Source organism: Tinamus guttatus, unplaced genomic scaffold, assembly GCF_059628265.1.
Source record: "Tinamus guttatus ecotype Peru unplaced genomic scaffold, ASM5962826v1 Tinamus_guttatus_pri_ptg000018l, whole genome shotgun sequence".
Taxonomy (NCBI): Eukaryota; Metazoa; Chordata; class Aves; order Tinamiformes; family Tinamidae; genus Tinamus; species Tinamus guttatus.
Window position 1 is genome coordinate 3,051,044 of NW_028288552.1, and position 7,964 is coordinate 3,059,007.

Consider the following 7,964-nt stretch of genomic DNA (forward strand, 5'->3'; position numbering starts at 1 on the left):
CTTCGCTTCCAGATGTCAGCTCTAAAAATTCTGTATGTTTACAGTTAATCATCTATGGTTATAGTTGTAATAGTTTTTAGTACCTCCAACATATTCAAAGTAACCTGCTGATCTCTATTTATCCTAATAAGATGCAAAGCATTTTAAGCCTTGAAAACCTGACCTTCCAAATCATTAAGCAATGCAGCACCCTGTAGGATCAAGTCCACAACAGTCTTCTGCTAAAAATAAAAAATCAGAATCACCTCATTAAACATAATGATGTGATGCTATCTCCTACTGAAATTTTTATTAGAGTTATTACAATTTGAACATGATTTGTACTAATAACTTTTTCTCATCTCAGGGCCTCTGCAGCACTCTCTTTAGAAAAATTGTGTCTATTAGCTACTGTAAAATCATATTTTCTCATCCTTTGTGCAGTGTCTTCCACAGCTATTGTAAAATACAGATGTACAAGGAATTTTACTGCCAATAGTAAAAAGTTAAATTATGTCAGGTATTAATGTTCCGCCCATTCTCATTCCCTATATTCCACATTGTGGAATTTCTGTGCACTATGAAGGGGCCAGAGCCAAGTAACCCCATAGTGCTCGCTGTCTGCATGGCTCCTCACTCTTCAGGACAGTTGGGCACTGAAGCCCTGCTGCACCTACCGAAATAGCACACCTTCAGCTATGAAAAGTATATGACAGGGCTTGTAGACGTACTTAGAACATATATTCTGGGGCAGATTCAGTTTGAAAGTCAAATATGACAGCTTCTAGAGGCTATTTTCAGGCATCAGGACCCTGGATTCCTGCACCATAACTCTAGGCATTTAACTGAGGCATCTTAATTAGGACTGTTGTCACACTAGGCTTCGCTGAATTCAGCATAGAAAGGCCGGGGGAAAAAAAAAAAAAAAAAAGGATTATTCTCTGATGGTGCCTATTGCTGCAGCACTGCTTATTTTAGAAACCTAAAGTAACTCTTAGAAGCTTCTAAAGTTTTGAGAGATGAATCTAAGCTCAGTTCACCCAGTAGGTAGAAGATGCATTTTCACTTCCCCACTCTGCTCATTTCGAGCAGGAACTTGATCACAACCCCACCATCACCAACATCATGGTCCAGATTCTCAACATCTGCTCCTGGAACTACTTTGTCATTGCACTGGATCAGAGAGAAAACAACCCCGAAGATGATCCTATAACTTGGTGAGTAAAACACTGAATGGCAATATAGGACATATAGATTCAAGATGTTGCTCCATATTTGGAAAAATGAAGAACAAATCTTCTACTGAATAACAAGGGGGTGGATGTCTCTCCTTCCATGAGATAAGGAAGCCTGACAGGCACTTAAACCCAGAAAAGACTCTCTGGTTTAGAAGCCTGATCAGAAATAAATGCATAATTAGTATCTAGGAGCCCTGATATTAAGCAATTGCTTCTGTCCTGTAATTCTATGGGGAGCCTAAGTAACTAACTTGAGGTTACTGACTCTACCATGGAGTAAAAGCATCTAATGGTTAGGTGTTAAAAACCTAACACCTTGATCATACATGCCATTTTTAGTCTAAGAAGAGTTTACTGCTCTGAGCATCTACATAATGCCCCAATCTCCCCCACTTCACACACGCACACACACTCACTGGAAATGACTGCCCCACTACTTAGTGCATACAGCTGTTCACATAATCAGTCTCTCAGCCAATTCAGTCAAAATAATGCAGGCTAGAAAAGCAGCTCTAGAGTTTAAAGCGAGTAAAACTAACGTGGGTCATTTCAGGTGATTGGGGTGGGGAGCTATTACATTGCAACCATTCCACTAGATGAGTGCCCGTCTCTGGAGGCACAGGTGGGGAAAGGAAAATAAGAAGGAGCTGGAGGTAGGATGGAGCTGACCATCTCTCCACAAGTTAGCTGCAGACAGAAGCAGCATCTGTACCCAGCGAAGTCTTCCTCATAGATATGTCTTACAGCTCCTTGGGTTATATGTCTGGCTTCAAAGAGATAACCTTAAATTAGTATTAAAAATACCTGCTACAAATACAAGGACCACAAATAAGACAAAAGCGGCCAAACCCAGGGATTTCTGAAAGTTCTGTAACAATATCTTACCGAGTTTAGTGAGTCCCTGTGGACTACAAAGAATCCATAAAACAAGTTATCACCTGCTCCTCACACTTTTCTTAATTAAAATTTAGTAAAAATGTAAGTCATTTTAATGAGTGATCTGTGGCTTCACAGGAGCCAGTCTGGAGTGAAGGCTGTCGCAAGATCGCAGCAGTTTATGCAAGGCAATCACCACCTGTTTAACAGAGCATACCTTCTTCACTCCAACCCCAAACGGTGATTTTTTTTTTTTTCTTCCTAGGATTCTCTGAGGGACAGAATACCAGCCATTTGGGGTCATTATTTACGTTGAGGGTCACTTTTTTTTTTCTAGTCCTGCACTAGTCCCTCCAGAAAATTTATGCTTTGAACAATTTCAGTAATGCTAGTGCTAGGCCATGCCTTACCCCTAACCCTTGCCCGGGCAAAGACAAAGACAGAGAGCAGTAAAACTTGGCCTGCAGTGGAAGATAGCTCCCATTACTTTGAGTACAAGCTGGCTTAGGTGCCTTCTGGCTCTGATCAGGGGCATGGACCAGCCTGTATGATGTCAGCACTCAAAATAACATAATCACTATCACAACCCCAAGAAGTTGACCCTGTACCTACCGGGATTGAGTCAGTAGACTCCCCGTACACGCCAGTGTTTCAAAAGCAAAATGAATGAGTGATATGTGCCAGCTGAGAACCATATTTATACATTCAAAAAACTTCTTACACATCTTCTTACACATCTAAATGACAACTTTTCCTGAAGTGGTGTACCCTACCATGGGCCATCTTGGGTGGCCCATCTCAGAAGTGTCTCCTGCGGCTCCAGTGCGGCACAGAGCAGTCTCCATCTGGTGAACTGGGAGAGCTGGGATGGTCCTGACCCTGGCTACACATTTTCCGGGATATGTGTAAGCGAAAGTACCACACTGAGTACTTGCTGTCGGATTCAAGGAAAACAAAAGGATGTTTCTTCTATTTGGCAAAGGAACAAGAAGCATTAAAGGCTTGGTTAAATGAAATCGGGTAAAACATGATTCATGAGAAGGTGAGAAAAATCCTTTAGCAGATTTAAGGTTTTGATAATAATTCAGCCATAGACAAGTTGCTCAAGTGAAAAGTATGACTGATATCCAAGTGACAACTCACATTTACACAATATAAACTGAAAGAAAAAGCAAGGCTTGATTTACAAGGACTCTGGTAAAAAAAATCTATGCCAGAAGACTGGAGTGTTTTTCCCTGTTCATTTCTTAAAACTTTTCACAAATTAACATTGAAGGATCTCATCTTATATTTTTTAGTTCTAGTTCTTAGAATATTTCAGATTTTTTTTCACCACACAAAGATATAAATGACACTTCAAATTATGATGAAGAGACCTAAATCTAGGGTTCTCTCCCTGGTCGTTCGTGTATATATCTTTTTAAGGGACAGAAGGCACTCAGCAGAATTGCTCAGAGTCTGTCCAAACTTTTGGAATCTTAGAGACAAATTCTAGGCAAGTGTCCCATCATGGACACTTTATGAATTGCTATTATGGGCCTACTGAACACACTGAATTGATATTATGGGCCTATTTCCTGGATCCATAAGTATTTTATGCCCATCTAGTCAAGAATCAGATTATGATCTTTGGTATAAATGTCTTCTCACATACTTCCAACACGTAGATCTGCTACTCATCTCCTTATCTTCATGTCTGGACTCCTTCCTCTGACTGTTTATATCTTTATCTAAAAGATGATGAGATTCCAGATGGCTAGAAAACAACAACTCTCTAAAGCACAAAGTTCTTCAGATCTATTCATGCTTTACACAGATGCTCGCACTGCTTATTATGAACATGAATCATGTAAGCCATTCATGAGCTATCCTGTCTCACTTTGACCAGAACTGCAAAAAAAAAAAAAAATAAAATCTCTATTACAAAAGCATTTCCAACTTTTTCCTTTTCTTCTCAAATCCTGCTCGCCTTTGAATTTTCCTTCATAAAATCTTTCAGCCCTTATTTTCCACTTCCAGGGTTTTGTCTCATTTCTCATAGGATTTCACTCTTTCCATTTTGCCTTCACTCCTACTGGAAAACAGTAGAACGAGATAACTTTTACAGTCTCTGCTTACCATCTTAGTCTTCCCACTAACCTTCAAATCACAGCTAGTGAAACTGTGATCTCTGTCTATTTTACTTTGGTGGACAAATACTGAGGGCTTTGTAAGCAAGCCCGTAGGTCACTATGTTGCAGCCACTTTCATAAGCATTACAGAACCAGAAAGCTGTGCAGTTTGTTTTCTCAAAACATCAGAGAGAGGTATACAGCATATTACAATAATTTCTACATTTCTAACCTCTGGGCTCAGCACACCTTTGATGAACCAAGACTCCTTGTATTTACAACTGTGTGACTAAACTCTGAGGCAAAACGTGTGAGAAGATGAAATTTTGGTAACGTGGGAGCGTATTTCAGTTTTACATGTTCTCTTGTTTTGCTTACAGAATTTTCATCAAGCATATCTTATATACCTACTTGCCATAGCTGAATAGCCTATGAGCGTCAAAAAATATCTCAAAAGACTACAGGATATTAAAAAAGTTAAAATGTGTCCTACCTGACTTTTTAACTTCCATTCCTTGTGCCTTTGTAGGTGAAATTGCATAATGAATTTACACAGTCATGTCTTCTCTTTTAAGTTGTTCCTAATTCAGTGACAACATAATGTGTTGGTGAATTGGACACCCTTATCTGTAGACCTTTGACCCTTGAATTGGAGACCCTAGGTAGAATTTTATTCCTGTAACACAGCAAATTCCAGATTTTAGTGAATACATTGCACCAACTCTCACACTCACACATGTATAAGTGGTCTCAGGAGTCTTACTGTAAAGCAGTCTACTTTGTAACACATCACCTCTGCATATAGCTTTAAGTGTCTTATAGTGTACTTCTATTAAAAAAAAAAAAAAAAAGTCATTTCCATAGGTCCTGACAACTTCTGGAACTCACAGATTCTACAGTGAGGGAACAGTTCTAAATCTGCCTTTTTTTAACAAATTACTTTTTTTTTTTTTTTTTTGCAAAGCAGGTAAATTTAAAGTTAAGATACAGCTACTTTATGGCCATAAATAATACAATTAAACTTCATCCTCTGATATAGCTTCGGGGATCTGATTCAGTAGACAGTTATTTTTCTGCTTAGTTTAGATGATTCAAATTTAGTCTGAAATGGTCTGATTCAGCAGAGATTTTTTTTTCTGCCGTATTTATACAACACAGATAGTGCCATTTATTTCATTTAAAGCTTTCACAAATATGAAATGGAGACCATATGGAATACTTGCAAAATCTGGGCTTTTTATTTCCAGAGCTAAGAATCTGTTCCTCTTCATTTTAAATGCATATGATTCATCCAGCTTTTTATACTTAGATTTTCCATATAAATATGCTGCATTTTTTTCCATTACCAGTTACTCTAACAGTAGAAGTTATGTATATTGGTAAAATTAAATTCAGTTAATATTTTGCATTTGTTTTTGTTAATATATTTTTACCTTTCATTTACTGTATTTGTGTAGGAAGGACATTAATGGAGATGTTGTCATTAACTGTGGTATTTTCAGTCTCAAATACAAATATAGAAAAAAAAATCATCAGGACTTTGAAAATACAATAATGACATTATCATCATTGGCCATTGCATCTGCAATAAAATAAAATATAGAATTCTCTTTGGTTTATTTTTGCACGGAAATCACATACTTAAGCTTCTTCTACAATCACGAAATCACATGTGCCTAAAAAGCTCTACTTCCAAACACAGGCCAAGTATCCCCAAGTCAGATTGCAGATCTTTCCTATTGAATCTGATCTTATTGGCAGGCATATTATGATCACCCAGACAGTCTGAGGGTTATACAAATAGACATGAAATGCAGAGAGCTACTGCAGGTTCACACTAACCACATCAGCTTTTTGCTGGTTAAAAGAGGGAGCCCTTCCCATTCGTCCCACCACATATAAAGAAGTCTGAAACACCCTGGAAAACCCAGTCTGAAGGGAAGATAACAGCAGTTATTTCCAGAAAACAGGCTCATTTTTCCTTTTTTTTTGGGGGGGGGGTGGGGGGGGGTATCACGTTTATCCATGAATAAATGGACTCTCTGGATACTTGTGCAGATAACAGGGTGTGGTGGGGAGTGTGTTTCAGCTAACGGGGCCATATGTTCCAGTAAGGCACAGATAGTGAAATGTCTGACATTGGTAAGCAATCCCATATAACGTATGTTCACATTTCCTTATCTAAGCGTAGTTCCTGATCTCTTCTCTAAATATATCCATAGACATAACAAAAATCTGAAACAGGAATGATAGACTGGTAGTCTCTCATATACCAAAGTATTGTGCACAACTGGGGTAGACTGATGACAGAAATAGCAAACTCTAATGTAAAAACTTAGGATACTTAAGAAATTAAATAAATGAATATTTGCAGGAACTGGAAATTAAGGGACTTGATGGTTCAGCTTGTTGTCTTTCACCAGCTAAACAGCAGGAAAGTTCTGAATCACAAGATAACTGAATTTTATGAGCAATAATGGGGTTGAAAGCATTTGCCATGAACATATTGAAACCATAAAAATATGTCTAATTTCTAGACAAGCCATTAAATTGGTGTTGAGGCTGTAAATATATTGTTCACTCAGGAGGGAAACTTAATACGGTGTGCGCTGTTAAAAACAGATATTTATGACACCACAGCACTTAATTTTACAGCTGTGTTTGTGAGGTCCTTTATGCTTCATCTGAGGAATCTTTTGCATACCACAATAACTGCAAGCAGCAAGAGTTCCCAGCCCCTCGGGCATCCAGCTGTGTCCTCTGCAGGACAAGTGGGGAAAGACAGAAGGAGTGACAAATTATCCAAATTCTACCGTCACGGGTCAGGATTAGCCACTGCACCTTGAAGCAGCTGACATTCTTTCTTCAGAGTTTCGGATGTTTATGAAACCCCAGGATCACCTGGATGCTCTGGGGCAGCACATTGTCAGATATTTGTCACCAGCTTAACCTAGCAAAGACAGTGCCTGGCTGTGTTAAGGAACCTGTGCCTGGTTGATGTAAAGCAAGGTTTACTGGTGAACAAAAGGAGAAATTCAGGTGGTCAGATTTCAGAGAAAGGGTGGATAGCGGATGGTTTCAATCCCTTGCTTGAGATTTTTAAAACACTGGGATGTATAAAATGCAGTCCTGTAACCTGAAAATTACAAACTTGAAGGATCAGACCGTTAATTCTTCCCCCCAACAGCAGATTACAGGTGACAAGTGATTCCTAGTGTCCTGTGGTTGTCAACACGTTGCCATTCCCTCCGAGTTCGCCGTCTATAATTAGCCTTGTAGGTAAATTCACACCTATAATGTAAGCAGTCTGATGACTGGATGGAATGTTTCACAGATTAGGCTCAAATCAATAACTCTGTGAATGAGAAAATGATAAACTGAATGCCTGCTTTGCGTTATAAGAGCAATAGAGTGGATTCTTGTGCTTTATATGCTTGCTTAAAGGATAAGCAACTGGAGAAAGTAATTTAGACATGGAATTAGTAATAAAAATGAGTTTACAACTGTGGTGATGGCGATGTGCCATCAGCAAGTTAAATATCTCTCTGAATCTCAGTTCTCTCACCACAGAATGGCAATAGTTTTGTACATATGAATCATTATCAGATATACCAAAATTATTACTACAAAAGCATTGTCTGCAAAACTCAAATTAGCAATTGAGAAAGGAATATAGTATGAATTGAGGGTTCCTGGGTCTTCTCATCCTTCTAGACAACACAGCTTCTAGGGAAGCAGCTCTCCTACTTTCCTTTAGCTG